We start from the raw sequence: 26,415 nt of genomic DNA on the forward strand, positions 1-26,415 counted from the left end.
GCTACTCGGACACTGAGGTGGGAGGATCACCTGAGCCTGGGGAGGTCGAGGTTGCAGTGTGCCGAGATTGCGCCATTGCACTCCAGCCTGGGTGACAAGAGTGAGACCCTGTCTCAAAAAAAAAAAAAAAAAAACGGGCTGGACGTGGTGACTCGTGCCTGTAATCCCAGCACTTTGGGAGGCTGAGGCGGGCGGATCACCTGAGGTCAGGAGTTCGAGACCAGCTTGGCCAACATAGTGAAACTCCATCTCTACTGAAAATACAAAAAAAACTAGCCAGGCATGGTGGTGGGCGCCTGTAATCCCAACTACTCAGGAGGTTGGGGCAGGAGAGTCGCTTGAACCTGGGAGGTCGAGGTTGCAGTGAGCCAAGATTGCGCCATTGCACTCTAGCCTGGGCGACAAGAGTGAGACTTCCTCTCAAAAAAAAAAAAAAAAAAAAGTTGGGCATGGTGGTGTGCGCCTATAGTCCCAGCTACTCGGACACTGAGGTGGGAGGATCACCTGAGCCTGGGGAGGTCGAGGTTGCAGTGTGCCGAGATTGCGCCATTGCACTCCAGCCTGGGTGACAAGAGTGAGACCCTGTCTCAAAAAAAAAAAAAAAAAAACGGGCTGGACGTGGTGACTCGTGCCTGTAATCCCAGCACTTTGGGAGGCTGAGGCGGGAGGATCACTTGAGGCCAGGAGTTCTAGACCAGCCTGAGCAACATAGTGAGGCCCCATCTCTGCCAAAAATAAATAAAAGCACACCCACAAAAGCAGAATGTGGCCAGGCATAGTGGCTCATGCCTGTAATCCCAGCAGTTTGGGAGGCTGAGGCAGGTGGATCACCTGAGGTCTGGAGTTCGAGACCAGCCTGGCCAACATGGTGAAACCCCATCTTTACTAAAAATACAAAAAATTAGCCAGACGTGGTGGCATGCGCCTGTAATCCCAGCTGAGGCAGGAGAATTGCTTGAACCCGGGAGGCGGAGGTTGCAGTGAGCCAAGATCACAACATTGCATTCCATTCTGGGCAACAAGAGTGAAACTCCATCTTAAAAAAAAAAAAAAAGAAAAAAGCAGCTGGGTGTGGTGGCCCACGCCTGTAATCAGTTTGGGAGGCTGAGGCGGGTGGATCACCTGAGGTCAGGAGTTCGAGACCAGCCTGAACAACATGGTGAAACTCCGTCTCTAGTAAAAATACAAAAATTAGCTGGGCATGGTGGTGCATGCTTGTAATCCCAGCTATTCGGGAGCCTGAGGCAGGAGAATGCCTTGAACCCAGGTGGTGGAGGTTGCACTGAGCCAAGATTGTGCCACTGCACTCCAGCCTAGGCAACAGAGCAAGACTCTGTCTCAAAAAGAAAAAAAAAGAAACCATTTTATTTGCTCATTCATTAAAAGCAACTCCTCATCTGTTTTATCCTGAGATTGCAGCAATTCAGTCACATCTTCAGGCTCTACTTCTAGTTCTGTTACTTCTTATTTTTTGAGACGGAGTTTCCCTCTTGTTGCCCTGGCTGGAGTGCAGTGGTGCAATCTTGGCTCACTGCAACCTCTGCCTCCCGAGTTCAAGCGATTCTCCTGCCTCAGCCTCCTGAGTAGCGGGGATTACAGGCGCCCACCACTGTGCCTGGCTAATTTTTGCATTTTCTATAAAGACAGGATTTCACCATGTTGGCCAGGCTGGTCTCGAACTCCTGACTTCAGGTGATCTGCCTGCCTTGGCCTCCCAAAGTTGCTGGGATTACAGGCATGAACCACTGCGACGGGCCTGAAATGTATTTCTTAAATAATAAGAAAATTAGGCCGGGCGCGGTGGCTCACGCCTGTAATCCCAGCACTTTGGGAGGCCGAGACAGGCAGATCATGAGGTCAGGAGATCGAGACCATCCTGGCTAACACGGTGAAACCCCATCTCTACTAAAAATTCAAAAAATTAGCCGGGTGTGGTGGTGGGCGCCTGTAGTCTCAGCTACTTGGGAGGCTGAGGCAAGAGAATGGCATGAACCCAGGAGGCGCAACTTGCAGTGAGCCGAGATTGCCCCACTGCACTCCAGCCTGGGCGACAGGGCAAGACTCCGTCTCAAAAAAAAAAAAAAAAAAAAATTACTCCTTGATCCATGGGCTGCAGTATGGAGTATGTTAGCAGGCATGACAACATTAGTCTCCTTGTACATCTTAATCAGAGCTCTTGGGTGACTAGATGCATGGTCAATGAGCAGTAATATTTTGAAAGAAATCTTTTTCTTCTGAGCAGTAGGTCTCAACAGTGGGTTTTTTTTTTTTTTTTTTTTTTTTTTGAGACAGAGTTTCACTCTTGTTGCCCAGGCTGGAGTGCAATGGCGCAATCTTGGCTCACCGCAACCTAAGCCTCCCAGGTTCAAGTGATTCTCCTGCCTCAGCCTCCCTAGTAGCTGGGATTACAGGCATGTGCCACTGCGCCCAGCTAATTTTGTGTTTTCAGTAGAGATGGTGTTTCACCATGTTGGCCAGGCTGGTCTCAAACTCCTGACCTCAAGTGATCCGCCCGCCTTGGCCTCCCAAAGTGCTAGGATTACAGGCATGAGCCACCGCACCCGGCCATAGAACAGTGGGCTTAAACTGTTTAGTAGGCTGGGCACAGTGGCTCGTACCTGTAATCCCAGCACTTTGGAAGGCCAAGGCAGGCAGATCACTTGAGGTCAGGAGTTCGAGACCAGCCTGGCCAACATGGTGAAACACCATCTCTACTGAAAATACAAAAAGTAGCTGGGCATGGTGGCGCACGCCTGTAGTTCCAGCTACTTGGGAGGCTGAGGAGGCTGAGGCAGGAGAATTGAACCTGGTAGGCAGAGGTTGCGGTGAACCGAGATTGCGCCATTGCACTCCAGCCTGGGCAACAAGAGTGAAACTCCTCCGTCTGAAAAACGAAAAACAAAAAACCCTATTCAGTAAACCATGCTGTAAACAGATGTATTGTCATTTAGGTATTGTTGTTCCCTTAACAACAAAGCATGGGGTAGATGTAGCATAATTCGTGTTTCTTTTTTATTTTTATTTATTTTTTTTGAGATGGAGTCTTTCTGTCACCAGGCTGGAGTGCAGCGGTGCGATCTTGGCTCACTGCAACCTCCGCCTCCCAGGTTTAAGCAATTCTCCTGTCTCAGCCTCCCGAGTAGCTGGGACTACAGGCGCCTGCCACCACGCCCAGCTAATTTTTGTATTTTTAGTGGAGACAGGGTTTCACCATGTTGGCCAGGATGGTCTCAATATCCTGACCTCGTGATCCTCCCGCCTCAGCCTCCCAAAGTGCTGGGATTACAGGCGTGAGCCACCGCGCTCGGCCTGATTTAGCATAATTCTTAAGGGTCCTAGGATTTTCAGAATGATAAATGAGCATTCAATTTAAAAGTCACCAGCTGCATTAGCCAGTCAGCCTGTGCACTCAAGCTTTGAAGCCAGGCGTTGACTTACCCTGTCTAGCTATGAAAGTCCTAGATGGCACCTTCTTCCAATAGAAGACTGTTTCATCTATATTGAAAAATCTGTTGTTTGCCATAGCCTCATTCATCAATTGTCCTAGCTGGATCTTCCAGATCTAGCTACAGCTTCTACATCAGCATTTGCTGTTTTGTTTTTGTTTTTTGTTTTTTGTTTTGAAATGGAGTCTCCCTCTGTCACCCAGGCTGGAGTGCAGTGGTGCCATCTCAGCTCACCGCAACCTCTGGTTCCCGTGTTCAAGTGATTCTCCTGCCTCAGCCTCTTGAGTAGCTGGGATTACAGGTAGCCGCCGCCATACCCAGCTAATTTTTTTTTTTGAAACGGAGTCTTGCTCTGTCACCCAGTCTGGAGTGCAGTGGCGTGATCTCGGCTCACTGCAAGCTCTGCCTCCCAGGTTCATGCCATTCTCCTGCCTCAGCCTCCCCAGCAGCTGGGACTACAGGTGCACGCCACCATGCCCAGCTAATTTTTTTGTATTTTTTAGTAGAGACGGGGTCTCATCGTGTTAGCCAGGATGGTCTCCATCTCCTGACCTCATGATCCGCCCGCCTCGGCCTCCCAAAGTGCTGGGATTACAGGCGTGAGCCACCGCACCCGGCCACACCCAGCTAATTTTTGTATTTTTTAGTAGAGACGGGGTTTCACCATGTTGGCCAGGCTGGTCTTGAACTCCTGACCTCAAGTGATCCTTCCGCCTCGGCCTCCCAAAGTGCTGGGATTACAGGCAAGAGCCATCGCGCCCGGCCAGCATTTGCTGTTTCACCTTGCACTTTATTATGTTATGGAGGTGGCTTCTTAAAACCTCATGAAACAACCTCCGCTAGCTTCCAGTTTTTCTTCTGCAGCTTCGTCATCTCTGTCATCCTTTGTAGAATTGAAAAGAGTGAGGGCCTTACTGTAGACTATTTAAGTCTGGTTTCGTCTTCTCTCCAAACCATTAAAACTTTCTGCAGGCATTGGGTGCGGTGTCTGACCCCTGTAATCCCAGCACTTTGTGAGGCTGAGGCAGGTGGATCACGAGGTCAGGAGGAGACCATCCTGGCCAACATGGTGAAACCCCATCTCTACTAAAAATACAAAAATTTGCTGGGTATGGTGGTGCGTGCCTGTAGTCCCAGCTACTCGGGAGGCTGAAGCACGAGAATTGCTTGAACCAAGGAGGTGGAGGTTGCAGTGAGCCAAGATCACGCCACTGCACTCCAGCCTGGTGAAAGAGCGAGACTCTGTCTCAAAAAAAAAACAAAAAAAACCACACAAAACAACAACAACATAACTTTCTGCAGGCTAGGCACAGTTGCGCACACCTCTAATCCCAGCACTTTGGGAGGCTGAGTGGGGAGGATCGCTTGAGCTCGGGAGTTTGAGACCAACCTGAGTAATACAGTGAAACCTCCTTGCTACAAAATAAAAGTTTAGCTGAGTGTGGTGGTGCATGCCTATAGTCCCAGCTACTGGGGAGGCTGAGGTAGGAGGATGGCTTGAATCTGGGACGTCAGAGCTGCAGTGAGCTGTGATGGTGCCACTACATTCCAGCCTGGGCAACAGAGTGAGACCTGCCTCCAAACAGAAAGCAGCCTTCTGCGTGTCAGCAATAAAGCTGCTTTGCTTTATTATTATTTATGTCTTCACTGGAGTAGCAGTTTTAATTTCCCTCAAGAACCTTTCTTTGGCATTCACAACTTGGCAAACTGGTGCAGGAGGGCTAGCTTCTGGCCTGTCGGCTTTTGACATGCCTTCTTCACTAAGCTTAAGCATTTCTAGCTTTTGATCGAAACGAGAGACATGCGACTCTTCCTTTCCTACGGGATTAATTGACCTAACGTTATTACGTTATTACTGTTGTGTCTCAGGGGGTAGGGAGCCCTGAGGAGAGGGGGAGAGACTCAGGGAAATGGCCGGTCAGAACTTAACGCAGCGTTTATTAAGTTTGCTATCCTATATGGGCACGGTTTGTAGTTTCCCAAAACAATTAAAATAGTAACATCAAACATCACCGATAACAGGTCACCATAACAGATAAAATAATAATGAAAGAGTTTGAAATATTGTGAGAATTACTAGAATGCAACACAGAGACACGAAGTAAGCACATGCTGTTGGAAAAATGGCGCCCCTCGACGTGCTTGACACAAGGTTGCTACCAGCCTTTAATTTGTAGAAAGCACATTACCTGCGAAGCACAATGAAGGGAAGCACGTTAGACAAAGTACGCCTGTGTTGTTTTCCATTTCACAGATGAGGAAATGGAAATAAACAGCAAGTAGGTGATAGAGGCAAGATTTGTACCCCAGGTAGTTTGACTCAAAAGCCTCTCCCTTTTTTTTTTTTTTTTGTTAAGGGAAAGGCTAACTTTAAAAAATATTTTTAAAAATTTTTAATAGATTCCCTAGAAGAATAGAGGAAGAACAAAGAAAATTAAAAGAATAAATTTTGGAATTGTAACGATAACTGATTATGTATCAGGCATTTGTGTGTGTGTTCTTGTTTATGTTCCAATACAATTTTATTTAGAAAAGCTGACTGGGAGGCCGGGCGCGGTGGCTCACGCCTGTAATCTCAGCACTTATGGAGGCCGAGGTGGGCGGATCACCTGGGGTCCGGAGTTTGAGACCACCGTGGCCAACATGGTGAAACCTTGTCTCTACTAAAAATACAAAAATTAGCCGGGCATGGTGGCACGTGGCTATAATTCCAGCTACTCAGGAGGCTGAGGCAGGAGAATCCCTTGAACCCAGAAGGTGGAGATTGTAGTGAGCCAAGATCATGCCACTGCACTCCAGCCTGGGTGACGGAGCGAGGCTTTGTCTCAAAATAAATAAATAAAAAATAAAATAAAATGCCTGGGACTAGAGGGGTTTTGGATTTCAAATTTTCTCAGAGTTACCAGTTGAGCTTCCCCAATAAGGAATCTGAAATGCTCCAGTGAGCATGTCCTTTGAGCATCATGTAGATGCTCAACAAGTTTTGGATTGGAGTGCTTTTTTTATTTTTATTTTTTGGCTAGTCAAGTGAAGCACTGGGAGTGGAAAAGGAACACAAACATTTGTAGGTGGGCACGGCGCCTCACACCTGTAATCCCAGCACTTTGGGAGGCTGAGGTGGGTGGATCACCTGAGGTCAGGAGTTTGAGACCAGGCTGGCCAACATGGTTAAACCCTGTCTGTACTAAAAATACAAAAATTAGCCGGGCATGGTGGCAAGCGCCTGTAATCCCAGCTACTCAGGAGGCTGAGGCAGGGGTTGCAGTGAACTGAGATCATGCTACTGCACTCCAGCCTGGATGACAGTGAGACTCTCTCTCATACACGTACACGTACATACAAATCTGTAACTGGTTGTGATCAATTAGTTGTAAAAGCTGCTGCACCTGGATCAGCCTTTTTTTTTTTTCTTGAGACGGTCTCATTCTGTGTCACCTAGGTTGAGTGCAGTGGCACAATCACAGCTCACCACAGCCTTGACCTGCCAGGCTCCTGAGTAGCTGAGACTACAGGTGCCTGCCGCCATGCCTGGCTAATTTTTTATTTTTTGTGGAGACAGGGCCTTGCTCTATTGCCCAGACTGATCCTGAACTCCTGGACTTAAGCGATCCTCCCACCTCAGCCTCCCAAAGTACTGGGACTACAGGCGTGAGCCACTTTGCCTGGCCCAGGATTTCAATTTCACGATTTTTGGTTTAGAGATACTCCTCCTATATTGGAAATCCTGTTATATCCACATACAGCAAGCAGCCTTCTTTTTTTTTTTTCTTTTTTGAGACAGAGTCTCGCTCTGTAGCCTAGGCTGGAGTGCAGCAGTGTGATCTCGGCTCACTGCAAGCTCCGCCTCCCAGGTTCATGCCATTCTCCTGCCTCAGCCTCTCCGAGTAGCTGGGACTGCAGGTACCTGCCACCACGCCCGGCTAATTTTTTGTATTTTTAGTAGAGAAGGGGTTTCACTGTGGTCTTGATCTCCTAACCTCGTGATCGGCTGCCCGCCTTGGCCTCCCAAAGTGCTGGGATTACAAGCGTGAGCCACTGCGCCCGGCCTTTTTTTTTTTTTTTTTTTTTTTGAGATAGAGTCTCGCTCTGTCGCCCAGGCTGGAGTGCAGTGGTGTGATCTTGGCTCACTGCAAGCTCCGCCTCCTGGATTCACGCCATTCTCCTGCCTCAGCCTCCTGAGTACCTGGGACTACAGGTGCCCGCCACCACACCCAGCTAATTTTTTTCTATTTTTAGTAGAGACGGGGTTTCACTGTGTTAGCCAGGATGGTCTCGATCTCCTGACCTCGTGATCCGCCCGCCTCGGCCTCCCAAAATGCTGGGATTACAGGTGTGAGCCACTGCGCCCGGCACAGCCTTATTCTTTAAAATGGAAAAAAAAAAAAACAAAAAATTTAAAAAATTTTTCTCTTTTAAAAAGTGTACACATAACACATAATTGTATGTATTTATGGGGTACATAGTGATGTTTTAATACCTATAGTGTATTTCCCTCTTTTTTTTTTTTTTTTTGAGACGGAGTCTCGCTCTGTCACTCAGGCTGGAGTGCAGTGGCGTGATCTCGGCTCACTGCAAGCTCCATCTCCCGGGTTCATGCCATTCTCCTGCCTCAGCCTCCAGAGTAGCTGGGACCACAGGCGCCCGCCACCACGCCCGGCTAATTTTTTCTATTTTTTTAGTAGAGACGGTGTTTCACCGTGTTAGCCAGGATGGTCTCGATCTCCTGACCTTGTGATCCGCCCGCCTCGGCCTCCCAAAATGCTGGGATTACAGGTGTGAGCCACCACGCCCAGCCTTCCCTCTACTTTTTAACACAGAATGTACAGTCTATTTTTCCTTTTTTTTTTTTTTGAGAGAGAGGGTGTCACTCTGTCATCTCGGCTGGAATGCAGTGGAATGATCGTTGTCACAGCAGTCTCAACCTTCCCAGGCTGAGGTAGTCATCTACACCTCAGCCTCCCAAGTAGCTGGGACTGCAGGTACACACCACCATGTCCAGCTAATTTTTTTTTGTATTTTTAGTAGAGACAAGATTTTGCCACGTTGGCCAGGCTGGTGAAAATTCTTACATTAATACAAGTCTTTTCTGTGGACATATGTTATTTCTTTTGAGTAAACAGGAGTAGAAGCGCTGGGTTATAATATAGATGTATGTTTCACTTTTTTAAGAAACTGCCAGTTTTCGGCCGGTTGTGGTGGCTCACGCCTGTAATATGCCAGCACTTTAAAGGAGGCCGAGGCGGGTGGATCACAAGGTCGGGAGTTTGAGACCAGCCTGTCCAACATGGTGAAACCCCGTCTCTACAAAAAATACAAAAATTAGCCGGCCATGGTGGCCGGCGCCATAATCCCAGCTACTTGGGAGGCTGAGGCAGGAGAATTGCTTGAACCCGGGAGGCAGAGGTTGCAGTGAGCCAAGATCGTGCCACTGCACTCCAGCTTGGGCGACAGAGGGAGACTCTGTCTCAAAAAAAAAACAAGCAAAAACAAAACTTCCAGTTTTCCAAACTGGAAACATTTTACACTCCTACTAGTAATGGGTGAGAATTCCTTTCTCCTTGCCTATGACAGCACTTAGCCTTTTTACTTTTAGCCATTCAGGCGGTAGTGGTATCTTACTGTGGTTTTAATTTGCGTTTGTCTGATGAATTATGATGGTGAGCAACTTTTCAGGTGCCTACGGGCCATTGGTGTATTTTTTTGTGAAATATTAATATCTATTCATGCTTTTACCCACTGTTTATTGGATTGCTCTTTTATTCACTTTTAGGGGTTTACGAAAATAAATTCTGGTTACAAGTCCTTTGTGGTGTGTGCATGCGTATATGCATATACATACATAGTGAGGGGAGGAAGGGGAAGGGGTGAATTTTTTTTGTTATACTAGTTGCCTATTTTCTCTTTCTCTTTCATCTCTTTCCCTCCCTCCCTCCGTCCCTCTTCTTTCTTTTCTTTTCTTTTTCTTTTTTCTCTCTCTTTCCCTACCTCCCTTCCTTCCTTTCCCCTTTTCCTCCCTGTCTCTCTCTCTCTTTCTTTTTTGATGAGGTCTCACTCTGTCACCCAGGCTGGAGTACAGTAAATGTGATCATAGCTCACTGCAGCTTCAAACTCCTAGGATCAAGCAGTCTTCCCACCTCAGCCTCCCTGGCTAATTTTTTTTTTTTTCTTTTTTTGAGATGGAGTCTTGCACTGTCACCCAGGTTGGAGTGCAGTGGCACGATCTCCACTGCAACCTCCACCTCCTGGGTTCAAGTGATTCTCCTGCCTCGGCCTCCCGAGTAGCTGGGGTTACAGACACCTGCCTCCAAGCCCAGCTAATTTTTTTGTATTTTTAATAGAGACAGGGTTTCACTATGTTGGCCAGGGTGGTCTTTAACTCCTGACCTCGTGATTCGTCCTCCTTGGCCTTCCAAAGTGCTGGGATTACAGGTGTGAGCCACCGCACCCGGCACCTGGCCCCTGGCTAATTTTTAAAATTTTTTAAATTTTAATTTCTTGAGACACGGTCTCACTTTGTTGCCTAGGCTGGAGTGCAGTGGCGTGATCGTGGCTCACTGCAGCTTTGACCTTCGGAAGCAATCCTCCCACCTCAGCCTCCCAAGTAGCTAGGACCGTAGGCACAAGCCACCACACCTGGATAATTAAAAAAAGAAAAAATTCTTGGTAGAGATGGGGGTCTCTCTGCGTAGCCCAGGGTGTTCTTTAACTCCTGACCTCAAGTGATCCTCCACCTTTAGCCTCCTGAGTCGCTCAGATTACAGATGTGAACCAGTGTACCCAGCTCCTGTTTGTTTATTTTGTTTTATTTTTTCTTATTTGTTAGTGGTATCTTTTGATGAACAGAACATTTTAATTTGGATATAGTAAAAATTTACCAATTTTTTCTGTTATGATTATTTTGTGTCTTAAGAAAATTTTGCCTGCACCAGGTTGTGTAGATGCTGCCCTGTGTTTTTTGTAGAAGCTTTACAGTGGTAGCTTTTGTATTTAGGTCTGTCATCCATCTTTTTCTTTTTAACAGCTTTATTGAGATAAAATTAATATGATAAACTATACATGCTTAAAGTATAAAATTTGATAAGTTTTGATATATGTATACATTTGTGAAATTGTCACTATAGTCAGGATAGTAAACGTATTCATTGTCCCCAGAATTTCCTCATGCGCCATTGGGATTCTTTCCTTCCACTCTATCCTTTCCCTCCTTCTCTAAGCAACTGCTGATCTCTTTTCTGTATGATCCATCTTGCGTTAATTTTTGTGTGTGATGTGAGGTGGGGTCGGGATGCATTTTTCTCCATATGGATATGCAATTATTCTGCCATCGTTTGTTGAAAGGACTCTCTTCTCCATTCAATTCCATTGGAACCTTTGTTATAAATTAATTAAACATGTCTGCAGGCTTATTTCTGTTTTTTTCTGTTCCATTGGTTTATTTTCTATCCTGTGTTAACACCACAGTGTCTTGATTATTGTAACTTAATGGTATATCCTGAAACCAAGTAGTGTAAAAGAACCCCCCCCACCTTTTTTGAGCCGGAGTCTCACCCTGTTGCCAGGCTGGAGTTCAGTGGCGCGATCTCCACTCACTGCAACCTCCACCTCCTGGGTTTGAGTGATTTTCCTGCCTCAGCCTCCCGAGTAGCTGGGATTATAGGCACCAGCCACCATGCCCAGCTAATGTTTGTATTGTTAGTAGAGACACGGTTTCATCCTGTTGGCCAGGCTGGTCTTTTTTTTTTTTTTTTTTGAAACTGAGTCTTGCTCTGTCGCCCAGGCTGGAGTGCAGTGGCGTGATCTCCGCTCACTGCAAGCTCCGCCTCCCGGCTTCATGCCATTCTCCTGCCTCAGCCTCCCGAGCAGCTGGGACTACAGGCGCCCACCACCACACCCGGCTAATTTTTTGTATTTTTAGTAGAGATGGGGTTCGCCGTGTTAGCCAGGATGGTCTCGATCTCCTGACCTTGTGATCCGCCCGCCTCGGCCTCCCAAAGTGCTGGGATTACAGGCATGAGCCACCATGCCCGGCCTGTGGAGTGTTTTTTTTATGATGAAAGAGGTTTATATTTTGTCAGATGCTTTTTCTGTGTGTGTTGAGATGATCACTTGTGTTTTGTCCTTTATCCACATGTGATATGTTAAATTAATTGATTTTCGGGTGTTAAAGCAAGCTTGCATTCTTGGGATTAAATCCCCTGTGGTATGGTGTAGAATCCTTTTTATATGTGGTTGGATTTGGTTTGGTAGTGTTTTGTTGAGGCTTTTTACATCTACCTTCTTAAGAAATATTTGTGTGTGACTTTCTTTTCTTTTGATGTCTTTGGTTTTGGTATCAAGGTAATACTGGGACCCATAGAATGAGTTGGGAAATTCTTCATTTCTTCTACAGATCAGATTTCTATCCGGGATTATTTTCCTTCAGGATTTCTTGTAATGTGGGTATGATAAGGACAAATTCCCTCAGCTTTTGTTTGTCTTAAAATGTCTTTATTTATATTTCTGTTTTCAAAGGATATTTTTGCTTGATACAGAATTCTAGGTTAACAGCTTTTTTTTTCCCTTTCAGCACTTTTTTTTTTTTTTGAGATGGACTCTTGCTCTGTCATGGAGGCTGGAGTGCAATGGCACAATGTCGGCTCACTGCAACCTCCATCTCCTGGGTTCAAGCGATTCTCCTGCCTCAGCCTCCCAAGTAGCTGGGACTACAGGTGCGTGCCACCACGCCTGGCTGATTTTTGTATTTTTAGTAGAGATGGGGCTTCACCGTGTTGGCCAGGATGGTCTTGATCTCTTGACCTCATGATCTGCCTGCCTTGGCCTCCCAAAGTGCTGGGATTATAGGCGTGAGCCACCGTGCTCAGCCTTTTTTTTTTTTTTTTGAGAGAGACAGGGTCTCCTCTGCTGCCCACGTGGAAGTGCAAGTGGTATGAACACATGATCATGACTCACTGCAGTCTTGAACTCTCAGGCATAAGAGACCCTCCTGCCTCAGTTTCCTGAGTTGCTAGGACTCCAAGTACATGCCACCACACCTGGCTAATTTAAAAAAAGGTTTTTAGAGATGGGGTCTCTCTGTGTTGCTCAGGCTGGTCTTGAACTCCTGGCTTCAAGCAATCCTCCTGCCTGGACCTCCCAAAGCATGGGGATTATAGGTGTGAGGCACCATGCCTGGCCCAGGAGATCTGTATTTTTATCCCTGTTTACCGAGGAGCCACAGAGAAGCTGGCAGTTAGCTACACTGTCAGAGCTCACAGATAGGACACCTATTGGGTGTGAGCCAGGGAGCTGACCTGTGCTTCTGCCCAATGTTGCTGCTCACACCAGTCTCTCTCAGGTTTGGCACTGTGTAGAGTCTGTCAGTATCTGTTTTCTCTGCTAGACGTCAGGTTCCTTGGGGCATGACTAGGTTTGTCCCATTATTAGCTACATTTGTTGCTGAATGAACTGACTGATGCCCAGTGTCCTCTCTCTGGGCTACTGTGGACAGTCAAACCTTTAGGAGCTCTTCAAGAATTTGACTGTCACTTATCATCCTGTTGACTGCTCCACTTTGAAGACTTGACTTCTCTCTCCTCATGATCCCACCATCTCTAAGCCCGTGGAACTCTGCTCTGACCCTTTCTCAGCTCTTTGCTGTGATGCCCTTCCTGGACTAGTTCGGTCCTGGGTAGTGCCTTCCTGTCATCACCCTCAATCTTGGTCATTCCTTTTGGATTTCCTTTGATAACTCCTTTTTTTCTTCATTGACTCAGTCAGAATCTGGTTATCATATGGAGACTGAGAACATGGGCTTTGCTCTCAGCCAAACCTGGGTTCAAGTTCTAGAACGGATACTTACTAGCCCATGACGTTGCGCTAGTCATGTAATTACTGATACCTCTGCTTTTTACTTGTGAACTGGGGGTTGGTAGGAAACTACCTGCTGCATTAGGCTTTGAGCTTTGAGTGTACGGATGAAGCCAGCTACTGCCACTCTCCTGTGGCTGCTGGAACCCTGAAGGCAGTTTGTTGGCTCTTACTTCTTCTGTGCGTCTTGTTTGGACTTGAGCTTTGTTCACTGCCCCAGTTTCCTCCCTGCTGCTTTTTGGTGCTGTTTTCTGCTTGTTTGACAATGCTTTTTATCTAGCTTGCCTTCAGCTATTTGTCCTTCAACAGTCTCAGCCCAGAGTATGCCCTGCTTGTCTTCCTTTGACCCAGGACCCAGAGTATGCCCTGCTCGTCTGCCTTTGACTCTTTGTTCTGGTACTTGTTTTCCTAGGATTATATTATTGACAACAAATATAGCATAGGCGCGCTGTCTGTCTTGTGGTGCGCGTAGGTGCGGACTAGGGCCTGGCTGTGGTGGGCCTTTGGTTTCCTGCAGTTGATTGTTTTTCTCTCTAGGCCCCTTGGAGGCATCTGGTATTAGTCACTGTCCTAGGGCAGTGGTGGCAGTCATGACTGTTCTCTGTCTTGGAGTCAACACTTTTACCTGCAGTGCACATGCAGCAGGCACTTGCCCAAGGTTCCAGAGCTGCTCAGTGATGGAAACTGGACTTTATGCCTGGACCTTTGTGGTCAGGGACTGCCCTGATGTGGCCAGACCTGCCTGGCTCAAGAGGTTCTCTGGCTGCCTGGAGGGTCTGCGTTGGGCTCCAGGAAGGGGAGGAGTGGGGGCTAGGGCCCTTAGCACTGGTGATGAGGAAGGTGCATCCTCATAATGCTGACCATCTCTGTCCTTAACTGGGAGAGCTGCCATGGTTGCTAGTGTTGAGCAGATGGAGGTTTTCAGTTTTCACTTCAGCCTTCATCCTATGTAACAGCCAGGAGGATACTCTTCTGAAAGCCAGGAGACACTGAGAGCCTGGCGTGGGCCTGACAGCCATCTCTTGGGTCTGTGTGTTAAAGTCACCTTTCTGAGACTTTGGTGGGAGACCAGCTGGGCCTCCGCTGCTGGGAGGAGAATTGCTACCTTGGGAGCTTGAAGACCTTGGAATGTGCAGCGATGTCAGCTGTTCTCAGCCCGTCGCTGAGTCCTTACTGTGTTCCCGTTGCAGAGCACGTGCTCTGCATGGAGGCCTCATGCCATCCTTAGTTGGTGGAAGGGCTCAAAGGCAGGCAGGGTGCTATGGACTGAATTGTGTCGTGTCCACCCCAGATTCCTATGTTGAAATCCTAAGTTCCATTTAGTGGTATTTGGAGGGAGGCCTTTAGGAGATAATTAGGTTCCGTGAGGTCACCAGGTGGAGCTTTCAAGATGGGACTGACACCCTCATACAAAGATACACCAGAGAGCTTGCTCTCACCCTCCCTGCTGTGAGGACACAGTGAGAAGGCAATGGTCTAAGGGCAGGGAAGACAGGCTTTCTCAGCAACGTAATTGGCCAGCACCTTGACCTTGGACTTCTAGGCCCCAGAACTGTGAGGAATAATTGTCTGCTGTTGAAGGTGTTGTGTTCGGGCCGCCTAAGCATACGAAGACACCGGGTCAGTGGAGGGCAAGAAGGTGGCTGGCTCTCTGGCAGAGCAGTCATTGAAGACTGGCTCCTTAGCCACTGGTGGCCTGAGGATGTATGTAGCTTGTCCTGCATTTTATTGGCCCACGTAGTGTTCAAAAGTTAATTATAAACATGAAGATTTGGGGATTTTAAAAAAATGTGGATTTTTGTCACTTCTTGTAGAAGCAGACATGTGCTGGTGCCCTGTGTCCTTGCACGGCTGTGATTGCTGGGGTGGGCCTGTCTCTGCTCCCTTCAGTGGGCACATGCCCTCTTGTGCTGCAGCCTTCACTCTGCTGCTGTCTTTTCAGCCAGCTTCCTTCCTTACACTTAGCATCTTGCCTTGTTCTGCAGGCCTTTAAGTTGCAATCTGTGCTTTAGGATGTGGCAGGAGAATCAGCAGTCGGGTGACTGAGCACTTCTCCATTGCCACAGTTAAGAAAGGCTTTTACTTCAGAGTTATAATGCTCTAGTATGTTCATCTCTGAGTAGAGCAAGCTTCCTTTTTTTCCCTTTCATATTCCTGGTGTCTGGAGTTAGCCTAGGCCTGAGTGCTTCCAACGCTCATGCAAAGCTTTTTCCGGAGGAAGATTCTCCACCTTTTCACTGTGTTTCTTGGCTCTTCTTGAGGGCATATGGTAGAGTCAGGAGCTGGCAACCTGCAGAATGGAGAAGCCAGCTCCGCTGCCCGCAGCTGCTGCTCATGAGCCTTTCAATCTCTCTCCTGCTTCTGCTCTTACGGACGGACCTGGAGTCCTACTAGAGCTGGGCTCATCTGACCATTCAGCGTGCTCCAGGGGGACTTGTTTCAGGATCCAGTCTCTGCTGTTTCCTCATCAATTTGGTTCCATGTACTTATTTTACTAGAAAATTTTAAAGTAAAGGGTGAAGAATAACCAAGACAAGTGTGAAAAAGAATAAGAAGGGAGTTGCTGTAACAGATTTTCAAACTTTTTCTTTTTTTTTTTGAGACGGAGTTTTTGCTCTTGTCGCCCAGGCTGGAGTACAGTGGCGCAATCTCGGCCCACTGCAACCTTTGCCTCCCGGGTTCAGGCGATTCTCCTGCCTAAGCCTCCCAAGTAGCTGGGATTACAGGCATGCACCACCACGTCTGGCTAGTTTTTTTGTATTTTTAGTAGAGACGGGGTTGCACCATGTTAAACCAGGCTGGTCTCAAACTCCTGACCTCAGGTGATCTGCCCACCTCGGCCTCCCAAAGTGATGGGATTACAGGCGTGAGTCACCGTGCCTGGCCCAGGTTTTCAGACTTATTGTGAGGCCAGTGGAATGGGTAGCCTGGAAAAGGACCCTGTATAAATGGGAACTTGGCATATGAGAGAAGTGTCATACTTGAAATATGTATTTAAAGCAATGTACCATTTTTAGGTATATAAGTCATAAAATAATGAAATTACGGATACTGCATGTTAGTGATTGTCTCTCAAGAAGGGGATTGCTTGAGTTCCTGGGTTCCTCAGTGTCGTAGAAACATTTGTTTAAGAAGGAGGCACATACGAACAAATGTTAGTGTTTGTTAAGTCTCATCACGTGGATATTATGTCCTTCTCTAGACTTCAATATATTTAAAAAATTTCATAATTAAAAATAAAAATATTTAAAACTGAGTTATAATTCTCTGAAAGATATAAACAGTCTTGTGAGAGCACTGAGGAGGGACTCAGAAAGTTGACAAAGGTAGCTATAGACAGTCTTCAGATAGGAAGATCAGGCAAGAGTTTGTCAAATAGAGAAAGTGAGAAGAAGGCGTTCCAGTCAGAGGGTCTGTGTGTGCAAAGGTGTTAGCTGGGGGAGACACTCAGCATATTTAGATAGTTTTGGTACGGTTATGGAATCGGGTGGGGATGAGGAAAGAGTGCCAAAGTTGTATTGTGTGCGGGTCCCACTTAATGTGTCATCGTGTAGAGGCTTACAGCAGAAGTACGGTGTATTCTTTATTCCCTGTTTGTCTTTTTCTACCTTATTTTGGATTAAGAATGTTTTTATGTGTGATGGTATTAGAAGGTGGGCATAAAAAGAAAAAAAATCTTTTATGATTCTCTTTGGGTCTTTGTATATCTTCCATGTCTCTACTTAATCTTTCCTTTAGGTTCTTGAACATATGAGATACTTTTTTTTTTTTTTTTTGAGACGGAGTTTTGCTCTTGTTGCCCAGGCTGGATTGTAATGGCACAATCTCGGCTCACCGCAACCTCCACCTCCCGGGTTCAAGCAATTCTCCTGCCTCAGCGTCCCGAGTAGCTGGGATTACAGGCATGCACCACCACACCTGGCTAATTTTATATTTTTAGTAGAGACGGGGTTTCTTCATGTTGGCCAGGCTGGTCTTGAACTCCCGACCTCAGGCGATCCATCTGCCTCGGCCTCCCAAAGTGCTGGGATTACAGGTATGAGCCGCCGTGCCCGGCATGAGATACACTTATAAGAACTATTTAGGCCGGACATAGTGGCTCACGCCTGTAATCCCAGCACTTTCGGAGGCCGAGGTGGGTGGATCATGAGATCAGGAGATCGAGACCATCCTGGCTAACACGGTGAAACCTCGTCTCTACTAAAAAATACAAAAAATTAGCCCGGCGTGGTGGCGGGCGCCTGTAGTCCCAGCTACTCTGGAGGCTGAGGCAGGAGAATGGCATGAACCCGGGAGGCGGAGCTTGCAGTGAGCTGAGATCGCACCACTGCATTCCAGCCTGTGCGACAGAGCAAGACTCTGTCTCAAAAAAAAAAAAAAAAAAAAACCATTTAAATGTCCTTATCAATTCTTTATTTATTATTTTTTTTTAGAGACAGTGTTCTGTTTGCTCTGTCACTCAGGCTGGATTGCAGTGGTGCAATCCTGGCTCACTGCAACCTCAAACTCCAGGCCTCAAGTGATTCTCCCACCTTGCTCCTGAGTAGCTGGGATTATAGACATGAGCCCCTGTACCAGCATTATCTGTTAACTCATCTGTGTCATTTCTGGGTTGGTTTTGTGTTGTTTTTCCCCTCATTATGGTTTATGATTTTTCTTTTCCTGCTCCCTTGCATGGCTAGAACTTTTTGATCAGATGCCCAGACTTTGTGAATTTTGTCTTGTTGGATACTGAGCATTTTTGTGTTCCTATAAATATTCTTGACCTTTGTTCTGGGATGAGGTTCAATTACTTGGAAACAGTTTGATTCTGATAGGTCTTGCATTTCAGCTTTGTTAGGTGGAACCCTAGTAATTTTTAGTCTAGGGCTAGTTTTGCTCTGCCACTGAGGCAAACGTCTTCTGAGCATTACGTCCAAAGCCTTGTGAATTACAAGGTTTTCCACTGCAACTGGCAGGAATAGGCTCTGCGTGAGCTTTGAGGATTGTTCCCTCTCATCTTTTTTTTTTTTTTTTTTTTAAATGGAGTCTCGCTCTGTCGCCTAGGCTGGAGTGCAGTGGTGCAATCCCAGCTCACTGCAGCCTCCGGGTTCAAGCAGTTCTCCTTCCTCAGCCTCCCCAGTAGCTGGGATTACAGGTGCCCGCCACCATGCCCACCTAATTTTTGTATTTTTAGTAGAGATGGAGTTTCACCGTGTTGGCCAGGCTGGTCTCAAACTCCTGACCTCAGGTGATCCACCGGCCTCGGCCTCCCAAAGTGCTGGGATTACAGGTGTGAGCCACCGCACCCGGCCCCTCTCATCTTTTTGAGTGATGCTTTCCCTGGCTTGAATACCTTACTTACACACATGCACTGATCAGTGCTTGGCTGGAGACTGGAGTGGGAGGTGTCCTGTGTGGATCTTCAGCATTTGCTGTGAGCTCTGCCCTCTGGTGTTCTGCCTGTGAACTCGAGCTACCTTGGACTGCCTGAACTCCTAGTTTTGATTTTTCAAGTCAGGAGACTGCCAGCCAGCCTCCACTGCTTCTTCTTCCTTGGGCTGTGGCCTGGCTTTTCCAGCAGAAGCTGGACAACTACAGGGCTCCCTCCTGTCTTTTGTTTCCCTTTTTTCAGGGACCCTTCACTGCCTGGCGTCCAGTGTCTAGTGTCTTGAAAACCATTGCTTCCCTATGTTTTCTTTTTTTTTTTTAGTTGTTGCAGATGGGAAGTAAATCTGGTCTGTTGTTCCGTCTTGGCCAGAAACAAAAGCATAAAAAATGGAGGCTTTTTAATGAAAGCTTAAGTTAGTGTAGAAATACTCACGGGCACCTAGAAGAATGCTGACCCACTTTCTGGTTGAGATATGGGAGCAGAGGATGCCTGGACAGGGGAGCAGAGGACGCCTGGACAGGGGAGTGGGGGACGCCTGGATAGGAGGGCAGAGGTGGCTTTCTCCTGGGTAGGCATCAAAGCACTTGGAGTATGTAGCGAAGATGATGGGAATAGGGCTTGGAAGAAGTTTCCCTAGAAAAATCAAGGGCTACAGAATGAGATGCTGAGGGAATGATAAGAAAGCGATTGAAGTCTGCCCTCCTGAGACAGAATCTTAGCTGGAGGGCACAGGCAAAAGAAGGCTTATATCCTGCAGTGGGAGAGTGTAGGAGGCTGTGATGTTGCCGGGGGAGCAGTGGGCAGAGGATGAGGGGTGGATGCTTAGGATGTACCTGTTAAGGAGTGGGCCTGGAGCTGCCCGTCTCTCCTATGCTGTCACAGTTGCCATTCAAGGCACACAGTTAAGTAGAAAATGAAAAAGGGAGGGAAGGACCTTTGCTTCCAGCATTATTAGATGCTGTTACCAGACTGTCCCATTACAGTGCAATCAGATGCTGGATAAATTACAATAAATATAATTGCTTTATTTTTTGTTTTGTGTTGTTTTTTGAGACAGTGTAGGGTCCAGCCCTACAGGGCCTGTGGGTTTTTCTCTTTGTGTGCGGAGACGAGAGATCGTAGAAATAAAGACATAAAGCAAAGAGATAGAAGAAAAGACAGCTGGGCCTGGGGGACCACTACTACCAAGACACGGAGACCCGTAGTGGCCCCGAATGCCTGGCTGCGCTGTTATTTATTGGATACAGGCAAGGGGGCAGGGTAAGGAGTGTGAGTGGCCTCCAGTGATAGATAAGGTCATGCGAGTCACGTGTCCACTGGACAGGGGGCCGGCCCTTCCCTGTTTGGTAGCCGAGGCGGACAGAGAGAGAGAGAAGAGCTTACGTCATTATATCTTCTATGCATTTCAGAGACGTTAGTACTTTCACTAATTCTGCTACTGCTATCTAGAAGGCGGAGCCAGGTGTACAGGGCGAAACATGAAAGTGGACCAGGAGCGTGACCGCTGAAGCACAGCATCACGGAGACGTTTAGGCCTCCAGATGGCTGCGGGCGGGCCTGACTGATGTCAGGCCTTCCACAGGAGGTGGTGGAGCAGAGTCTTCTGTAGCTCGCCCAGGAAAGGGAGACAGACTCCCTTTCCCAGTCTGCTAAGTAACGGGTGCCTTCTCAGGCACTGGCGCTACCACTAGACCAAGGAGCCCTCTAGTGGCCCTGTCTGGGCGTGACAGAAGGCTCACACTCTTGTCTTCTGGTCACTTCTCACCATGTCCCTTCAGCTCCTATCTCTGTATGGCCTGGTTTTTCCTAGGTTATAATTGTAGAACAAAGATTATTATAATATTGGAATAAAGAGTAATGCTACAAACTAATGATTAATAATATTCACATATATCTATAATCTATTTCTAGTATAACTATTCTTACTTTATATATTTTATTTATTATACTGGAACAGCTCGTGCCCTCAGTCTCTTGCCTTGGCACCTGGGTAGCTTGCCGCCCACAATACAAGGTCTCATTTTGTCACCCAGGCTGGAGTGCAGTGGTGTGATCATAGCTCACCACAACCGTGCACACTTAGGCCGAAGGGATCCTCCCACTTCAATCCTGAGTAGCTGGGACTGCAGGCGTGCACCACCGCACCTGGCTAATGCTGGTGCTGTTTAGGGACACACACCCATTCTTCCTCCAGCTCACACTGAGTAGAATTTGTTAAGAAGATGCATGCTACAAAATCATTGACTCAAGATTAGAATAAACAGGCCCAAGATCAAAAACATTTCTTGGCCGGGTGCGGTGGCTCACGCCTGTAATCCCAGCACTTTGGGAGGCCGAGGTGGGCGGATCAACTGAGGTTGGGAGTTCGCGACCAGCCTGACCAACATGGAGAAACCCTGTCTCTACTAAAAATACAAAATTAGCTGGGTGTGGTGGTGCGTGCCTGCAATCCCAGCTACTTGGGAGGCTGAGGCAGGAGAATCGCTTCCACCTAGGAGGCGGAGGTTGTGGTGAGCCGAGATCACGCCATTGCACTCCAGCCTGGGCAACAAGAGTGAAATTCCATCTAAAAAAAAAAAAAAAACACATTTCTTTATTTTGAAAACTGTATAAAGTTTTAGAAAAGTGGGCTGAAAAGCCTATTTTGAGTTATTTAGCTTAATAATTTTAATCATGAAGTGTTAGGTATAAAAAGTATTACCTGTTTTAGAAGGTGGTAACACTGACTTATCCCTGGGCTACTGGCACCACTTTGAGTATCTTTTTTGTTTGATTTTTATTTTTTATTTTTTTAGAGATGGGGGTCTCACTCTGTTACCCAAGCTGCAGTACAGTAGTGTGATCGTGGCTCACTGCAGCCTTTTATTTTATTTTATTTTTTGAGACAGAGTCTCACTCTGTCGCCCAGGCTGGAGTGGCTCACTGCAACCTCTGCCTCCAGGGTTCAAGCAATTCTCTTGCCTCAGCCTCCTGAGTATCTGGGATTAGAGGTGTACGCCCGGCTAATTTTTTGTGTTTTTAGTAGAGGCAGGGTTTCACCATGTTGGCCAGGCTGGTCTTGAACTCCTGACCTCAAGTGATCACCCACCTCGGCCTCCCAAAGTGCTGGGATTACAGGTGTGAGCCACCGCGCCTGACCTTTCACTGCAGCCTTGAACTCCTGTGCTCAAGCAGTCCTCCCACTCAGCCTCCCAAGTAGCTGGGACCACAGGTGTGTGCCACCACACCCAGCTAAGTAATTTTTTTTTTTTTTTTTTTTAAGTAGAGGCAAGGTCTCGCTGTGTTGCTCAGGCTGGTCTTAAACTCCAGCACTTAAGTGATCCTCCTACCTTGGCTTCCCAAAGTGCTGGGATTACAGATGTGAGCCACCACGTCCCACCTTTTGTTTGATTTGTATATAAAATGTAAAAATATGCAAAAGTAGAGAAAACATAATTAACATCTATGTACCCATCACCTAACTTCGACCGTGATCGACACTTTTTTTTTATTTTGAAAGATCTGATTTTATTTTCTGAATCAAAAGTAAGTGTATTCATGTTAAATTTAGAATGTTTTAGCTTTCCATTGATCTCTCAAGATGCTTTCCAAATACTAACAGTGCACAGAACTATGTGCCACGTCTTGTTTGTTTGTTTTTGAGATGGAGTCTTGCACTGTTGCCAGGGCTGGAGTGCAATGGCGCGATCTCGGCTCACTGCAACCTCTGCCTCCCAGGTTCAAGCAATTCTCCTGCCTCAGCCTCCCGAGGAGATGGGATTACAGGCTCCTGCCACCACGCCCAGCTAATTTTTTGTATTTTTAGTAGAGATGGGGTTTCACTATGTTGGCCAGGCTGGTCTCGAATGCCTAACCTCGTGATCCACCCGCCTTGGCCTCCCAAAGTGCTGGGATTACAGGCGTGAGCCACCACGCCTGGCCACGCTATGTTTTAAAGAAAAAAGTTTAAATGTAGGACCTATTTCTTTTTTTCTTTTCATTTTTTTGAGACGGAGTCTCACTCTGTTGCCCAGGCTGGAGTTCAGTGGCGTGATCTCGGCTCACTGCAAACTCTGCCTCCCGGGTTCAAGTGATTCTCCCGCCTCAGCCTCCCGAGTAGCTGGGATTACAGGCGCCTGCCATTGCGCCTCGCTAGTTTTTGTATTTTTAGTAGAGACGGGGTTTCACCATGTTGGCCAGGCTAATCTTGAACTCCTGACCTCATGATCCACCCGCCTCGGCCTCCCAAAGTGTTGGGATTATAGGCGTGAGCCACTGCCCCCAGCCACAAATGTAGGACCTATTTCTAAGAAACCCTTTGTAGAGGTCAGGGTATTGGCAATCCTAATTTAAAAATATTTTTAATCATTATTGGAAATTTAAGTGACAGTGGGTTCAAGAGCTAAACATCAGACCTTTTTTGAAACAAATTTTATTTTCTGAAGGACTTCATACCTGACAACGCCAATTAAACATAATACTCCACCCATCCCACAAATTATTAAATATATTATTTCTCCTGGGACTAGGATAATTATAAAATGGAATTTTAAAGTCGTAATATAGCCAGGCACAGTGGTTTGTGCTTGTAATTCCTGCTACTCAGCAGGCTGCGGCAGGAGGATCACTTGAGGGCTGTAATGTGCTGTGTGAACTGGGTGTCTGCACTAAGTTCGGCATCAGTATGGTGACCTCCCAGAAAAGGAAGACTGCCAGGTTGCCTAAGGAGGCGTGAACCAGCTCAGGTTGGAAATGGAGCACATCAGAAACTCCCATGCTGGTTAGTAGTGGGACTGGAGCTGTGAATAGCTACTGCTCTCCACCCTGGGCAGCATAGTGAGACCCCATCTCTTTAAAAAAAAAAAAAAAGAAAACTATCTTAAAATATCATTTTAACTGTCATGTTTGCTAGTTGAATTATGAAATCAAGACAAATTTTATATTTAAGGGACAGATAATAAATGCTGTTCCATTGCTTTATTTTTAAAATTTTGTAATTATTGTTTCTTTTTGAGATGGGGTCAGTCTCTGGTCACCCAGGCTGGAGTGCAGTGGCATGATCTCAGCTCACTGCAACCTCTGGCTCCCAGGCTCCAGTGATCCCGCCTCAGCCTCCCGAGTAGCTGGGACTACAGGCATGCGCCACCACACCCGGCTAATTTTTGTATTTTTTGGTAGAAATGAGGTTTTTCCATGTCACCCAAGCTAGTCTTAATCTCTTGGACTCAAGTGATCTGCCGCCTTGGCCTCCCATACTGTGGGGGTTACAGGTGTGAGCCACCGCACCCTGCCTCCTTTTCCTGTTGTCTGCCATTTTGATAAGTTAACTTTACCGAGGAAGAACTTAAAGTAAGATTTTTCCTCTTATTTTTCAGGTAAAGAGATTATAAATCTTCCACTGAATGAAAAAAATTTTCTTAAAGCTGCATATACTCCAAGAAAAAAACCACAAATGTTTTTCTCTTTTGCCTGAATACATGATTTAAACAAGAGATTTCCACAGAAGGTAAGATAAGTTTCTTTTTCAATTTGATTCTGTTTTATTGTGTAATTTATATAAAAGTTCTGTATAGGTGGAAGTTCAAAGATGGGTCACAGCGAAAAACGTAGTTTAGAAGATATGCTGGCTGGGCACTGTGGCTCACACCTGTAATCTCAGCACTTTGGGAGGCTGAGGTGGGTGGATCATGAGATCAGGAGTTTGAGACCAGCCTGACCAACATGATGAAACCCGTCTCTACTGAAAATACAAAAATTAGCTGGGCGTAGTGGTGTGTACCTGTAATCCCAGCTACTCAGGAGGCTGAGGCAGGAGAATCGCTTGAACCCAGGAGGTGGAGGTTGCAGTGAGCCGAGATCGTGTCACTGTACTCCAGTCTGGGCGACAGAGCAAGACTCTGTTTCAAAAAAAAAAAAAAAAAAAAAAAACAGATGTGCTCATGGTCTGTTGTCTTGTGGTGGTTTTTGATCCTCCTGTGTCTGGTTTTGAGATGCTCTGCATGTTTTTGAGCAAGTTGCTTGGTCTTTCCAAGCCCAAGTTTAATTCTTTTTTTTTTTTTTTTTTTTGAGACGGAGTCTTGCTCTGTTGCCCAGGCTGGAGTGCAGTGGTGTGATCTCGGCTCACTGCAACCTCCGCCTCCCGGGATCAAGCGATTCTTCTTCCTCAGCCTCCCAAGTAGCTGGGACTACAGGCGCGTACCACCACACCTGGCTAATTTTTGTATTTGTAGTAGAGACGGGGTTTCACCATATTGGCCAGGGTGGTCTCGATCTCCTGACCTCGTGATCCACCCGCCTCGGCCTCCCAAAGTGCTGGGATTACAGGCGTGAGCCACCGCGCCCAGCCTAATTTCTTTATTCTTTATTTTTTTTCGAGACAAGGTCTCACTTTGTCACCCAGGCTGGAGTGCAGTGGTGTGATCATAGCTCACCACAACCATGTACACCTAGGCTGAAAGGATCCTCTCACTTAAGTCTCCTCAGTAGCTGGGACTATAGGAATGCACCACTACGGCTAATTTATTTATTTATATATTTTTATGTTTATTTTTTTGTGAGACGGAGTCTTGCTCTGTTGCCCATGCTGGAGTGCAATGGCACGACCTTGACTCACTGCAACCTCCGCCTCCTGGGTTCAAGCGAATTTCCTGCGTCAGCCTCCCGAATAGCTGGGATTACAGGCGCCAGCCACCATGCCCGGCTAATTTTTGTATTTTTAGTAGTGACGGGGTTTCACCACGTTGGTCAGGCTGGTCTTGAATTCCTGACCTCAAGCAATCCACCCGCCTCAGCCTCCCAAAGTACTGGGATTGTTATAGGCGTGAGCCACCGCACACAGCCCACCATGGCTAATTTAAAAACAATTTTTTTAGAGATGGGGTCTCACTGTGTTGTCCAGACTGGTCTTGAACTCCTGGGCCGAAGTGATCCTCCTGCCTTGGCCTCCCAAAGTGCCGAGATTATAGGTGTGAGTTACCACGCTTGGCCAAATATAATTTCTGTGAGCACTTTGATGCGTTAAAAATTTAAGATGACCCGGCTGGGCGGATGGATGGCTTGAGTCTGAAAGGTGGAGGTTGCAGCGAGACAAGATAGTGCCGCTGCCCTCCAGCCTGGGTGACAGAGCCAGACCCTGTCTCAAAAAAAAGAAACCCACCAAAATTCAACATATGGATTAAACAGATTAAACACAGATGCAGATGGAATGGTAAAGTGAAACATAGTGAAAGACATTATCCAAAGTGCAGCCCTGAGAGATCAGTGATGGTAGTAAATATGTAGCTGGAATTCTAGAATGAAAAAATCGGGAATATTGAAGAGATGTATTATTCGAAGTATTAATAGCTTTGAACTTTCAGAAACTAATAAAAGACCTAAATCCATAGGTTTAGGAATCACAATATGTCCCAATCAATATTTTTAGAAAAAAACAAACCCAGCCAGGCGCAGTAGTTCATGCCTGTAATCCCAGCACTTTGGGAGGCCAAGGTGGGCGGATCATAAGGTCAGGAGATTGAGACCATCTTTGCTAACACAGTGAAACCCCGTGTCTACTAAAAATACAAAAATTAGCCGGGCGTGGTGGTGCGCGCCTGTATTCCCAGCTACTCAGGAGGCTGAGGCAGGAGAATTGCTTGAACGTGGGAGATGGATGTTGCAGTGAGCCAAGATCACGCTACTGCGCTCCAGCCTGGGCGAGAGCGAGACTCTGTCTCAAAAAAAAAAAAAAAAAAAGAAAAAAACAAACCCACACCCATACACTGAAATCGTATA

General features: G+C 46.8%; 1 protein-coding gene across 46 annotated transcripts in view; it reads left to right on the forward strand.

The window, feature by feature from the left end:
* PPP6R2 (protein phosphatase 6 regulatory subunit 2) overlaps positions 1-26,415 on the forward strand; it is a 113,734-nt gene that overhangs the window by 17,854 nt on the left and 69,465 nt on the right. For all 46 annotated transcript variants that reach the window (XM_063807531.1, XM_063807527.1, XM_063807532.1 and 43 more), the window contains exon 2: positions 24,018-24,148. The gene's annotated coding sequence lies outside the window, so the exon portion shown is untranslated. The remainder of the gene's footprint in view (positions 1-24,017; positions 24,149-26,415) is intronic.

Source organism: Pan troglodytes, chromosome 23, assembly GCF_028858775.2.
Source record: "Pan troglodytes isolate AG18354 chromosome 23, NHGRI_mPanTro3-v2.0_pri, whole genome shotgun sequence".
Taxonomy (NCBI): Eukaryota; Metazoa; Chordata; class Mammalia; order Primates; family Hominidae; genus Pan; species Pan troglodytes.